The 16,058-nt window shown below is 33.5% G+C and overlaps 1 protein-coding gene across 1 annotated transcript in view; it reads right to left on the bottom strand.

The window, feature by feature from the left end:
- LOC133206149 (serine/threonine-protein kinase MARK2-like) overlaps window positions 1-16,058 on the bottom strand; it is a 271,416-nt gene that overhangs the window by 66,371 nt on the left and 188,987 nt on the right. The window lies entirely within an intron of this gene.

Here is a 16,058-nt window from a genome sequence, read left to right as displayed (position 1 = left end):
ACTTGATGTGAGAGACAGGGGGCTGAGAGACTCAGAGAAAGCAATTTGACTGAGGTGAGCATTGTGAACATTAGGTGTCCATCAATATTATAAAAAAATTATGCTAGTATCAACTTTAAAAATAAATATTGAAATTTAGAGTTCATCACTGGAGAGTAGATTGCATATTTGTCTTAATTTTATCAGCAAAATGTTTCATTAGCACTTTATTTTGCAATATTGTCCATGACAATCTTGAGTTTGTTTTTGAAATTATGGTAAAAATTTTAAAATTCTAGCATTACTAGGTATATGATTAAACATGTACTATCTTGTATATGATTATGTTGATTTTGTTTTCTTTACTTGGTGAAATTGTAATTTGGAAACCATGGACAAAATAAAGAAATTAAAAAAAAATGTTTGTAAATCATTAAATCCCCTAATAATTACTCTTACCAGTAATGATTTTGTACCTATTGAAATGTAGCTAGGATGTAATGGAATTTAAAAATGTATGTATGACAAAATATTTGTACTAAAACAAGCTCTTTCACTTTAATTTTACGATGTCTACTTTATTTGTGATTCATTGTTGATTATTACAAATCTGGAAGTTATCAATACTTGAAATACCACATTTGTTTAATTACAAAGTGGAAAAAAAATCATTCAAAAACTTTAATTTTGATGTTGCACAATTTTCATTGCCTGGAAGCAAAGACTTGAAGAATTTGTTACAACAACACACTATAAAACAAATGTTCAATAATAATTATTATTTTTAAGATATACACGCTATAAAAACGCGATTTTTTATGTGAAACATAATGATTAAATGATTTGAGAAACATGATGTGTAATAAAAAATAATTACTTTCTGCAAAGTTTTACTAAATAAGTTGTTGTAATTACATAACAATTAAGCAAGATCTGCAATTAAGAATTCAGCCTTTTCATGAATATTGATGAAGGAAGTGCGTAAACAGTATATAGACACGCATGTCCGCGGGAAATCATAGACGACGAGGTACGTTGCATTTTGATTACGATATGGATAAAAGGTTAATATCTGTCTTAACAGAGTAGATGGTTAATACTGGTTGTTTAAAAGATAAGTATCTTTAAGCATTAGATGTGTGCCATCAATGTCAAAAGTTATTTGTATACCAAACAGCCTACCTCGTTTTCTTGACGCCATTTTTGTTTATCAATCTAAAAGTAGCGATGGTGTCACATGACGCATGAATTTAAGTAGAGGCATTACTTTCCTAGTAGGGAAATAAATAATTATAATTTGAGATCTTTATAACGCGTTCATTTTCAATTGTGTAATTTACAGTATTTTCGTAACTTTATTTGGTAAACAAAATGAATAAATTTCCAATTTTATTTTTAACTGACGCAAGTTATAGCGTGTATATCTTTAATTCACTACAATTTATTACACACAACTTCCCTTTTTATTGTGTTTATATAATAAAAAAAAATTCATAAGTAATTCTCCTTTACTTTTTAAAATAAACTTAATATAGAGGTGTTTTATTAATTTGTCTGTAGTTTAAGTTTCTTCATTTCAGACCATTATGTGCCTCCATAAAAAGAAGTGGTCTGGAAAAAATTTGTGCTAAAAATATATCACGTGCTGCTGTCCATGAACTACTTTCATGGTTCTTTGCACTCATTCTGAAGACAACAGTGCCTTGTTTGTAACTGGAAATTACCATTTAACAGTGCAAAATTTAGACATTTTCTCAACAAATGATTGTAGGGAGAACATTAAGACACACTTTGCATATTTTTTTGGATTTTTTAAGGCTCTATTAAAGTGTGTAGCTGCGCAGTTCTAAAGTGCATATCAAAAGCAATTTTCTGCAAAAGTGTAAATTATTTACGCAAAACATGCATTCAGTTATGCATATTTATTGTTTCTTCATTCTAAGGACATAAAATTTGATCAAGTTATAGTGTACTTTAGTCATTTGAAGAAATGTTTACTTTTTGTTTTCATTGCACCTAAGGTGGCCGGACATCCCCCTTAAAGGTACATTTATTAAATCTGAAATTTTCCATGAATCCCGAGGACTGGAAATGAGAGGATTGTATGGATACAGATGATTCAGCTGGTTGTCAGGGGGGGGGGGTGTCCCCATACCAAACCAAGTTATACAGAAATAATTTGTGTTCCTTTTTGGATACTAACCAATCAGAGGCTAGAATACAAACAAAATTAAATTATTTATTTTTAATCACTTTAAAATTCTTTTGCACATAAAAATTTATTCATTTAGTCTTTATTTCTCGCATTCTATCGCCTCAAACACTTGAAGTGAAAAACGTTAAATCAGATACATTTAGAGTTATCGTCCTTTGTTTACATGCCTCCACGTGGTGGAAAAAGAAAAATCTTTTTGAGCTATAAAAATATATAGGGCTTTTCAATGTTTTTAAAATATTACACTATCATAATTGATGTTGTTCTTGGTGTTGTGAAATATTTTACCACAGTATTGAAAAAGGGAAAACTGATTCAATGTGCAGAAAATTTTATAGTCTGTTTTAATTTTTGCAATAGCTGATACACACAATTATACTGGTAATTTCTCAGTTGATTGCATGTAATAGGAATAACAGTGTAAATAATGCTTTGAGTGGTACATTAAAAATTGCAAGAAGTGGCCAATGTAAACATCTCTCTGTCTAGTGATCAGCTGGTGAACACAAATCTTTCTCTCAAAAATAAATAATGAAAAATTATATAGTAATATTTTAGTTGCTTAGCTAAAGCTTACTCCAGACTATGCCCACTTGTTCACATGATATTCAGCAGAGAGACATCATAATGTAGTGAACATTATACATTTATTGACTCATGATTGTGTTCTCGGGCAAAATGCATTTTGTCGACCCTCGAACCAAACTGTTTGCTTAAGGCCATTAGGCTGAAGGCTTACAATTTGGTTTGAGGGTCGAAGAAATGCATTCTGCCTGAGAACACAGTCAATAATTATAATGTTTTGTTATACCCTTTATTTCATTAACATACATGTACTTATTCTGGCGTCTATGATGTAATTTTCCTTTACCCGCACTGCAGTTTAACTTGGTCTATTTCATCTCTGTCAAACACCAACGAATGCAAATAAGATTTATCTGACAGAGCAGTTGAATATCTAATCGCCAAGTCCAGTATCTCACTCTGCGGTCAAACATCGATTTTCGACGGACTGCTCAGTAAAACATTGGAAATGTTAGACTTTTTAAGGATGAATTTATATAGTAAATAATTTTTAAAGGTATATAGCAAAAATGTGATAAAGCCTGGTAAACTCAAAACTAGATCAAAATGACTCTCATATATTTAAGAATAAGATTCATATTCTAATTTAAAATTCATGTATTATTGTTATCACATTTATTTCTAAACCTGAAACATTTTGCATACATTGTGCTTTCAATATATATTGATTTTCTAGTTTCTTTCTTGAGGGGTAAGGTTTAATATTCTGGAAATTCCACATCCCATCTATATCGAATACCATATTAATTGATTAGCTTTGCACCTAAATAATATTTACAATAAATTAGATATTTGCATGCACGGTAACCAGCAGCAGACATTTAATGTGAACAAAGTAATGAAGAGAATATGATTACTTGAATGTGAAAGATGTTTCTCACAGCTGCTACAATCCGCATTACATGTATTACTTATCATTATCTGAGTTTTCATTAAAATAATTGACTTTTACAGGCACAAATGCAGGATTTTCCATTAGTAAGAGAGGCACTTTTAGCAAGGGAGGGGTCTTGGGACAACTTATATCCCCAGAGGGTCAAGGACAGTGTTAGGTGGAGGTAAAGCCCCTGAAGCTCATGAGAATAAGCAATTAGAGAACCTTATTTTGACACATAAATGACATTAATTTTACCTTTATTACATGATTTAATATGACAGTGAAAACCAGGGATCGACATTAAGGGTTGTCCGATTGCCCAGGGCAACTTAATTCTCAGTTCGGGCAAGTGAAACTGCCGATGTAGTTGTCCGATCGGGCAAGTGAATATATTACTAATAGAAACTTTTTTTTTAAAATCTTACATTAGTTAATAAAAAAAAATTGAACACTGATTTTCGCCAGGTTCTGCATTTGGAACCCCTTGGTCAGACGTTCGTAGCGTTTCTCAATCAAGAATTTATTCCGATATCGGGATATCGGCACGATGTATTGTGGACAGGATATCTGTGTTTCGAAACATTGAAACAGTTTTCCTTTAGGCGTAACATGGCTTCAGTTTTTTCGGGGTAGGGTGGGGGGGGGGGGGGAATCAAAATTCACAAAATTAATGATCGTACAGAAAATAATTGTAAAAAATATGAATTTTATTTTAAGGAATAAAGCTGCATGGAAGTGTGAGTTTTCAGGATAGTAAATGACAGAAAAGTGATGAACATGTATTTTACAAATGTAGCATCACTGGCATATCAACATTTTTTCTGGCAGTTTACTCAATATGTCACACTTCATTTACAATAATATATTATGTTACCGGTATTTTTTTCGTTCTAAATTCTAATTTGGGCAACCAAGTTTGGCATTCGGACAAGTCAAAGTTTGAGTTCACTTGCCCGAAGGGCAAGTGAATCTGAAAGTTAATGTCTATCCCTGAAAACTATATGTATATAACATATCTAAAACACTTTTTTTTGTTTTAGAGGGGGCCCCCACCTATATATTTTATGATTTTAGTGATAAATGCAGTTGAACTTCAGTATCTGGAACAGATACCTAGAATACCATGGATATGTCAAAGTAATTTGGAAGTCCCAACTACTTATTCTTTAAGTATTTTACCCTCAATATCTCTAATCCTTGGATATCTTGAAGTTTTTTCTCGGTCGTATCAAGTTTGTTATAACGAAGTTTGACTGTATATGTAACTATGTGCTTGTAGTTATTTAAGTAAATAAAAAGGAAAATAATCTTTTACACAGCAATGAAAAGCACAATTAAGATTACGACCAATAGATTATTTTTAACATGTTCAAATCCTGTATAACAATACATGTACAATTTTATAAAATTTGTTTAAAAAGCTATCATCTCTGAAGTTAACTTTAACAAAACTATATATATAAATGTATAGACTTTTCTTAAATTGTGTAAGCTGTTTTGTAGCATTATATACTGGCTGTGCTACAAGTATAGTTTGTACACTGAGAAACTAATTTCAGAGGGTTCAGCTGTGATGATTAATAAAATCTGCACCAATTTACTTCTGACATCAGCTATTATGCAAATTTATACACAAGCTAGCTGTTTTTCTGGTACTGATTTTTCATGTGCTATTTCACAGATTTTATTTAGGTCTAGATCTAGTAAATGAAAGGTTCCCTTTAGAAATATTAATGAATTCAATCTTTTAAAGATCCTTTACAACTATAGCTCGGTAAATTAAGGTGTATTGGGACAAAACTTTTAGGTCAACTCAGCTAGTGATAAAGCATATTTCAAACTGCCATTTTCAATGAAAAATGAAGAAAATCAGGTATAAGTATGAAAGTTTCCTTTTCCACCTCAGACCAAAGAAAGAAATGTATCAAGATCGCCGACATGCAGTCTCTCAGAAAACTTTTTTCCCCATATTTTCATCACCTCTGCTTTAAAATGATATTGAACTGTATATAGGTATAATGGTTACTTTTGACATGATTCAAATTGAACCCATGAAAATACTTCTTTTTCTACATATAGTTATTATAGCCATAAAGTAGAGAAAAAATTATGATGTCCTAATGGATCTAGCATCAAAAATACATTATTTTTATTAGATCTTGACTGTCAAGTTATACCAAAGGGTTTTATGCAATGTTGTTCAACTTTTGCCCCCATGTTGATAACATTTTAACATTGAGCTTAAACTTTCAGGTCTCTACAGCAATGTTATTCCACAGAGTTCTGGAGCTGCACCTTGATCGCACCATATCTCTATGTTGAAACACAGTTGTGGTACATAGATTTAGACAATCGGTCATCTACAAGATGCCACAGCACAAGTCAGAGATAACTGTTAAGAAAAACCTTAGTTCAAGTGACATATCCAACTCACATCAGATACAGAGGTAATTTCAATATACATATGAAAGATTTGTTAAAAGTAAAGTCCCTAGGACCAGAGGCTCAAGGGAGTTTCAGATTGAAATTTGTCTGTTGTGTATTGGTGTACCGGCATTTATTGTGAGTATTGTTGCCCTTGTTGTCATCTTTGTAATTCTTCCTCAGATCCACCAGGCTAATTTCAACCAACTAGGCACAACATATGCTTGAATAAAGGGGATTAAAGTTCAAACGAAGGGCAATGCCCCCTAAAGGGGAGATATTAATAATAAATAACTTTAATAAGTATGATGGGGTTACTTCAGAATCTTCTTTTCAATAAGACGGACCAGACATGAAAGCTCCTTGATATACATGTAGCACTGATTTGTTAACATCATTGTCCTGGAGGGTTATGAGGGTAGGGAACTATGGTAGGGCCACAATAGAGAGACAATTTTTACATTTTATTTTAGGAGAATCTGTAAGAACTCCAGGGCCATGATTAGAATGATATAAAATATATACAAGCATTCTTAGGTAGTGCAGATTGAAGATTGTTCAAAGCAAGACCATAGGGGAAGGACGGACTACAATAGGGGGTAAAAAATATTTCATGATAATAAAAAGGGGGGGGCAAGGCGAAGGTGATTCAGGTGAGCCATGGGCCTTGTATAATTATTAATCCTTTTTGTTTTAAATTTGACAGATATATTATTACTTACATTGTAAAATGTTTAAACAATTATGTTAGATTTTTCTCTTTTCAAATCTTTTCAAGTCCCTCTAAATCTCTAAATGCAATTAAAAGAAGATAATATAATAGTTTGAGAAAAATCCATTTTTTTTAGTTAAGTAAAGTACTGGTAGTGTGTACCGGCATTTCTAATGAAAAATTCAAAGTGCACAAAACACAAACAAATATTTTAAATTAAATGCTTTCTGTCACTTCATAACTTTTTAATTCAGACAATTACAAAATTAACTAGTGCTAATTGTAACGGGAACCGTTACAGATGTTCCCCAAACGGCTCCCCAATCCCTTATGATGCCCCATTCCCTACAAGCTTCAATAAATTAGACAATACTTTTGTAATATAGATGGACACTTTATTTTTAAGGGTATTTCATTGGAAAACTACTCCGATATAGCCATATGGGTATTAGCCAATCAAATTTCAACGCATGTGCTTGCACATGTTTTCTACATTTTTCACATTAATTTTCTTATAGTGTCTCACAATACATACATTTGTGTTAAATATTAAAGAATTTCATTGAAAAATAAGAGACATGTAACCCTTTAAGTATTAGCCAATCAGAATTCAGCATACGCGCATGCATAGTCTTGCATTCAATTTTGATAGTATCATAATGTAGGAGCTCTATGTGCCTATCCATGTCGTAAATTTCATCCTGTTTTGTTGAAAACCAAGGGAGTTATAGACATTTAAAGTTTCAACCAATCAGATTGCAGCGCACCTGCATGCGCGTGTTTTCAAGAAATTTCCTATATAACATGTTGTAGCACCTTATAATATATACTTATATTCTAAATTTCAAAGTAATTTGTCAAAAAACAAGGAAATTATTGAGATTTTTGTATCAGCCAATCAGAGGAGAGCGCACATGCATGCGCGTGAGTTCACGCTAATTTGACCATGTTATCTTGTCCATACTCCTAATATATCTTTATATTCTGAGTTTCAAAGCAATTCATCAAGAAATATAAAAGTTACGGCTTCATCAAGTATATCAGTCATTTCAGTCATTGCACGCGCGCGCACGTGCATGCATGTGCGCGCAAAATGACCTTCGTTCCGAACACCTACACAACATGCCTATTAACCCTAAAAAGGTTTCATGTCAATCGGATGAGTGGTTCTATGAGAACACTCTCGGACAAAAAAGTACCGGAGAAGAAAGTAGAAAAAAAGAAAAATAATAATAATAATAATAATAATAAGAAACAGAGTAAAAACAATATGTTCCCAAACTTCGTTTGGGGAACATAACTACTGTCAACGATTGCTTAATAAAGTTCATAAAAATGACCTTCATTAACTTTATGGGTTTTTTTTTGTATGTTGTTTAATTTCCCTCTCAAGAATTTTTCACTCATATGGAGACGCCACCACTTGCCAGTGGAGAGCTATACACGGCACTTACGGCCATTGAGCAGTGAGGGATCTTTTCGTGCCAGCTGCTACTGCGACACGGGACCTCGGTTTATGCGGTCTCATCGGAAGGACCAGTCTCCATGTCCCACAGTGGGATTCGAACCCGCGACTTAAGGATTAACTCCTTACTTCGCGACTCTAGAGCAGAGGCTCTACCACTGCGCCTCACGGGCGACAATTCCTTTATGTAGTAATCATAGCATTAAAAAGTAACGTATTATAAAACACACTTTTTCAAATGCCTAAATATTTTACGCTATTGGTTTTTTTTGGAGGTATTTATGACAGTTAAAGAAGCTTTGAAATCAGTGTGGATGTGGATATTAAAACTACTTGAAGGATGAGGAAAAGGAACCCTTTAAAAGGTACTTGTTAAGTTGGACATGGTAATTAATCATGGTAAAATTGTTGATTTGTTTTAAATATATGGAATTATAATGCATATATAGAAAAAATTCAATACATGCATTATTTAATTAATGCATCCCCTCTGTCCACAAAGAAATTTTAAAATCTTTTTTAAGTAGCTGATTGGATGAAATGATGGATTAATTGGCAGAATGCTTCACTTTTTGCTCATTTAATTCCATAATGAACATTTTAAATGTATGTGTAGAGGATGTTCAGTGTTTTTTAATTGGATGTGGAATTTATTTCTCAAATGGGTCAGGATGGCTTAAAATTTAGGTTTTGAATGATATCTGCATTTTTTTTTCAAGAATTTAAGTGATAATTAGTGAATTTGACATTTTTGGTTAAGTGCCATGGCTGAGGTCATACAAGTAATACAAGAATGGACTGATGTGATAAATGTATAATCTTTGAATTGGTAAAGATTTTGTTTGTTTTTTTTTTTAAATCTAGATCATGCATTTATGAAAGAAGACAGCATCAGCACTGTCTTAAGATTCCATTTGAGACCTTTATTTGTGTACAAAGTCAGAAGATTAAAAAAGGACAATAGCAGAATGAAATGCATGCTAGCAGACACTGATCTAATTGAATCCAGAATATGGTGATCAATTTTGAATGATTTTATCCTCTGGTTGAAATGATATTGATCAATTTTAAAAGTGGTTGACAATGAATTCTAAATACATGTATTTTGTTTACATGGCTTATTAACTCTGTAATGTTTGCAATGTTTTGGGGTTTTTTTGCCCTCTCATTGAATATACATGTATTGTAATAGCTGTTACCTAGTACATGGTTTTTAGTACCCTGCTAGCATATGAGGATAGTGAAAGGGGTTACTTGATTAATCTCAGGAAGTTTATTTATTGTTCCTGTTATTTATTTTTTCATATCATTACTATTTTTTCATTTGCTTCTTGTTAATAGAAAACATCATGTGATATTTTTATTTTTCATTAATGCACCTTAATTAACTACTGTGACAGTCAAAACAAGAGGCCCAGGGGCCACATCGCTCACCTGAGCACTGCGGCTAGGAAAAAAGCAAAAATCAGTTTAGTATTGAAAATCTTAAATACATAAGTGGTCCCGACCTACCCCTAAAAGGGATTGGGGGGGGGGGGTATGAATTGAACAAAATTGAATCTACACTAACTAAGGATGCTTACATATTTTTTTTTTTTGACTGTGACTTTTTTTCCCTACAAGTTAGAACTTTCATTGTGGCCCACCTACCCCTGGGGGGTTATTGATTTGAACAAACTTGAATCTACACTATCTGAGGATGCTTCCATATAAATATGACCAACCATGGCTTTGTTGTTCTTGAGAAGAAGATTTTTTGAAGATTTGTCATATATATTCCTATGTAAAACTTTGATCGTCTGTGTGGCCCCACCCTAACCCTGGGGATCATGATTTGAACAAACTTGAATCTACACCACCTGAGGATACTTTCATATAAATATAACCAATCATGGCTTTGCTGTTCTTGAGAAGAAGATTTTTGAAGATTTTTCTTATATCTTCCTATGTTAAACTTTGACCGTCCATTGTGGCCCCACCCTACCCCCGGGGGTCATAGTTTGAACAAACTTGAATCTACATCACCTGAGGATGCTTCCATATAAATATGATCACTCATAGCTTTGCTGTTCTTGAGAAGAAGATTTTTGAAGATTTTTCCTATATATTCCTATGTAAAAATTTGATCGTCCACTGAGCCCCCACCCTACACCCGGGCGTCATGATTTGAACAAATTTGAATTTACACTACCTGACAATGATTCCATATGAGTTTCATCTTTCCTGGCCCATTGATTCCTGAGAAGAAGATTTTTCAATGATGCCATTAATTTTTCGCTATTTTGTAATTATCTCCCATTGGAGGAGGGCGTGACCCTTCATTTGAATAAACTTGAATCCCCTTCACCCAAGAATACTCTGTGCCAAGTTTGAATGAAATTGGCCCAGTAGTTCTGGAGAAGAAGATGAAAATGTGAAAAGTTTACGACAATGACGCCAACAACAACGACAACAACGACAGACAACGGACAAATTTCGATCAGAAAAGCTCACTTGAGCCTTCGGCTAAGGTGAGCTAAAAATCAAACACTTTCATAAGAAGGTGTGGCACATTTTAATTCTGGATTTTAAATCTATATTTGCCTGTTTTAGTACTGTATGTCTTTACCATCAGGAAAGGTAATTAAAATAATTTTACAAGTGCATAAGCAATATGAGGTATTTTGATAGAATTTTTCTACGATTTTAAAATATGGAATTATCATTATTACATTATACATTAATTTGCATGTAGCTTAAACTTTTATGATCAGTAAGATTAAAAATAATTGTAATATAAAAGTATTACAAATTTTATTCAAAGAAAATTTATATTTAATTCATCAAAAGTATAGATGTTACATAGGAATCAATTTTTTGTACAGGTCTAACAATGTAATTTTTTCTTCAACCAGAACTTCCAAATAGTCCTTTCAATGTAAATATATGTAATAGAAGTTTATAGTCATTTCTTTTTCTGTACTGTAGTAATAAACTATAATCTTACAACAAAAAAGAAATATTTAACATGAAGTTGCTTTTTATTGAATTATCTCCCTTAATCATTGATAGATTTGTAGTACGTTTTTTGTAAACATTATTTCAGAAAGTGGGAAAGGTTTAAAATTTGTTTTAAACTCTGTCGATTTTAATTCAAGCATAGTATATGTCCTAAATACATGTTTATATCACAAATGAAATTGCTACTATCAAGACATATATGTATTCTACACAAATGATTGATCTTCCCAGAGTTATTTCCCTTGTTCACAGTGGAAAAATATCTTTTAGTGTAGATGACATGTATGACTGTTATGCTAAAAGCTTAAAAACTTAAATTTATTTATATTTACTGTCCTCATTGTGTGAAGCATCTATATTACTTTCAAGTATTAAGTTGTGTTGAAATAAATTGTGCCATTATTAAACAGTAATGATTTTTATATCATTGTATACATGTATATTGATTCCTGTTCATTGGAGCTGTGGTCAGTGCTTGGCACTGGGTTCAGAATATTTCACAGAGTGGGTAAATGGGTAGAAAAATTGTATATGCATTGTTATGTTTATAAAACATCTTCTTGGATCTTTTCCCAAGTATGACCTCATTGTAGAATGAACCCTACATGAATATATTCTAGATTTTTAACTTTAAACAGTCCTTAGTCCTATGGTAAAATCACAATAAGATTCTTTTTAATAGAAATGTGAAGAATTTTGCCCACCTTGACATGAGGGAGGGGGTATTTTGATATATTCAGAAAGATATGAGTAGGATCATGGATCAATTTGATCAACTGACACCTACATATAACAGCCAGATTTAAAACGGGGAGGCTAGAATGGTATGGTAATTTATTGCAAAACCCGAGAACCCCAGCCCTCCAGATTTAAAGCTGTTTTGTGTATCTTACAGAAAATATTTTACTTTCAGAACACCATTCCTTCAGTATAATTTTTTTTCTTGCCAAAATGTTCATTTGATACTTTTTTCATTAGAAATACCAATATTTTTTCAAATTCAAAGATAGACCGTTGAATTGACAAGTTCATTTTGGAAATCCAGAAAAGGCTTGTATGGGTTCTAAAGACCTTGCTCCTTCTCGATCTCTCTAAAAAACCATAAAGTTTGTCATTTTATAAAAAGATATTTTTTGGGATTTGCATACTTAATTTTTTTTACTCCCTATTTTTACGGCTTTATAATTCTTCCTAGGAAGTGTGGGTATGTACCTCGAACCCCCCGTAGGGGAGGAATCCCTGGATCCATCCATGCCTTCCAAAAAAAACCTGGATGCCCTGGAAATTTATAAGCCCTAAAGATAGGGGAAAAAAGATAAAAAATATTGAAAGGGGGGGGGGGCACTTCTCATGAATAAGATGCTTAATTTCCTCCATGTTTATGACTTTTCTAACCAACTTGCAATGGAGGATCCATTAAGTCATTTAAGTCATATGTACTTTATAATTCATTAAATTTCATATATAGCTCTGAACATCCCAGGGAGCTACAAGCCCCCCCCCCCCCCCCCCCCCCCGTCGCGTGAACTTCCTCTATGTTAATGACTTTTCTAACCAACTTGCCATGTAATTGGGACCATGGTTTCAAGGAGGATCCTAGTCATTTCAGTTACATTAACTTTAAAATTCAATAAATGTCATGTATAGCCCTGAACAACCCCCCTCCTCCCCCCCCCCCCCCCGCGTGAACAAGGTGCTTTAATTTCCTCCATGTAAATGACTTCTAACCAACATGTCATGTGTAGGGGAGCATGGTTCCAAGGAGGATCCTAGTTGTTTAAGTTACCCCATGTGCTTTATATAATTCATTAAATTTCAAATAGCTCTGAAAATCCCAGGGATCTCCAAGCGCCCCCGTGCCTGTAAGGGGATATTGGAACCGTTTTATTAAATGAGGAAAATCTTGTTTAAATTCGTAACATGTATATTAAGTTTGATGTATATTTCTCAAGGAATTAAATAATATTCAGTACGGTAGAAAATGCAAATGAATAGAATGCTGAAAGTCAGATGAAGTATATATACATGTATATTGGTACATTGTTAATTCTGACAATGACTTTTGCGTGGATCTGTCTCGGAAACTAGATGAAATTGTTTATATAGTTATACATATATGTAAAGGTCTGCCGTATTACTGGGAACTGGTATGTCATGAGTTTTATACAGAAAACAGACTATAGGTGTGAAGGTTTTCTTTCACTGCGAACCTAACGACCTTTGACTAGTTCAAGAAAAACCACGTGATGTAAATTTAAATAACAATAACATTGGTAGGGGTGCTTCTGCTTAGAGACAGAAAAATCAAAATTGTTTTTAAATAAAATTGCTACACCTCTGGAGTTAGAAGAGTATGAACTAAAATAACATTCATAGCCCCACAGGTTTCTAATATCATTTTCTGCCTCTAATGTGAAATGGGTATCTTGCAGACAATATATATTATAATTCATATTTCTTAAAGGGTGTGACCGGTCGGCAGGGGATGCTCACTCCTCCATGGCACCTGATCCCACCTCTGATGTTTAGAGGTCCGTGTTTGCTCTGCTCCTATTTTGTATTGATTAATGGACTTTTGAGCTTGAATACTGTTCGTTATCTCCATATATTTCATAGTTAAACACGTCTCTACGCTTGTTGATGTCCCCCAATCCTTGACAATTAACAGATAAAACTTATAACAACATTTGTAGTTTTTAACTAATGCATATTTACCTTTGATGAGACCGGAAGCTTTGGATTTTGGATGTTACTCTCTGTAGAAATTGAATCAAAGATAGGAAAGAGAGGAGAAAGCATAGAAAAAGATAGAAAGACAGAAGAACAAAGCATACATGTAGAAAACGAAATAAAAAACATACAACAAAACAGTTCAAAAATATGCGAGCATCTTTGGCCGTTTTGCTGTCCGAGGCCAATGTTTACTCATTTCGCCAGGTGCATCATCAAAAATCAGTAGTAAACGCTAACTTCCGAATGTGAAATGTACAATAAAGAAAATTCCGGATTGTTAATCACTTTTTTCGATCTTCTCGATCTTTTCATCAATATTGTCAAACAGTTCTTAAACTAGCCCTTAACGGTTCTTTAACTAGCCCAATCTAGCCCTAAGGCCTGACCATTATTTCTTTAACTGTGAAAACATGGAGCTACTTAAGCCTATTTATTTCAAAGACAAGGAACTCCAAGTGAACGTAACGAATGGTGTTGACCGTATATCAGATTATGAATTATCTGTTGAAGCTAGCAAAATTGTGTCAGATATTCAAAAAGACAGGGATCTTTAGCGGGTTTATGTCAAATCCTTAGAGAGCAAATCAAAACTTCTTCAAGAAGGTCTTGATGTAAGAAACAAACATATAATTAATGTTTATGACAACAACCCTTTCTCCGCAGGAATCAAGGATCCATCTGAACAGGTATTAAAGCTAACTGTCAAAAGGGTCCCGCTGTCAGAAGATGATGATGAAATTATGAAAATGCTAAACCACTTTGATCTTAATTTCACAAGTGACTTGAAGTTTGAAAAAATAAGACATCCAGAAACAAGGAAAATGACCGAGATTTTGAATGGAAATCGCTTTATCTATGTTAGAGCGCTCCCTGAAGGCTAATTTCTACCCCGAACATGTAGATGTGCTGGCTTGCAGTGTTCCATCTACCACTACGGACAGCCTTCTAATAAGCGTACTCCACAGTGTGCAAATTGCTGGGAAGTATCCCACTATAGGCGAGACTGTCCTAACCAACCTAGATGTAAAGCAAGCAAGAAGGAAGGACATTCCCCAGGAGATGAGATATGTGACCAGTACACAGAGCCTTTGCACAAAGTTGTCTCGTTCGCAAGAGCTTCTGATATACTGTTGAACTTCTATCCTTGCGAAATTAAGGCTTTCGGTGTTCAACACAAATCATCTGAACACGGTTTTCAATTTGTGAAGGCTATAAGAAGCGGAGATATACCCAGGGCCAACGCTATAATTTACACAGTTCATGTATTCGTCAAATCGAGCGTAAAATGCTCAGGTGACCATGTGACCTATGAGCCTCTTATAGGTATTTCCTTTACTAAATTCATTACTAGTCTGAAATGACAGAATTTAACTAATGATGTAAATTAGGTTTTGATAAAAGGGAGGGTATAAATTGTTGGCCCATAATTGAACTTTTTAGATTTATTTTCTCAACAACAAATACATGTAATATTATTTTAGTACAAAGCGTTTTTAAAGAATTCATCAAAATGTGCAAACTTTTTTTTTAGTATTTAATTAGGCAAAAACCCTCTTGAAAAGCCATACCCAATCATTTTTGTCACCCCCCCCCCCATTTCAAAGACAAGGAACACACAATTTGCCTGTTTTTGGAAAAAGGCCTAGATGGCAAAGTTATATGTTAAAAACATCGTTTGTTATGATAATTTAAAATTTGTTCTTGTACTGTACATGTATGTGAACACCTTTTTGAAAATTTCTTCATCACATTGGGCTTGCGTCACACTACTAGTACTAGTTTTACCATTATCATTTTTAGATTGCACATGCATTCGGCAAACCTCGGCTGATTCCATCACCTTCATCAAACGTTAAATAAGGTACGAATCGGCCGAGGTGCGCCGAGTGATTGTACATGGTGCAGTGTGGTGTAAACATCATTACATGTATATCAGTATGAATTAATTCATTTTGTGTTTTAATTGGATTATATTTCATGAAGTTGACAGGACCTATGACAGTCGGTAAGTACAAGTTTAAGTATAGACTGGGGTAAAATAAACCGAAATGCAAATGGTTAGGTAAAA

This window comes from Saccostrea echinata, unplaced genomic scaffold (assembly GCF_033153115.1).
Source record: "Saccostrea echinata isolate AGI-Se365-2 ecotype Australia unplaced genomic scaffold, CSIRO_AGI_Sech_v1 ptg000054l, whole genome shotgun sequence".
Taxonomy (NCBI): Eukaryota; Metazoa; Mollusca; class Bivalvia; order Ostreida; family Ostreidae; genus Saccostrea; species Saccostrea echinata.
Note: the sequence above shows the minus strand (reverse complement) of the source record. Positions and strands in the feature narration are given on the sequence as shown.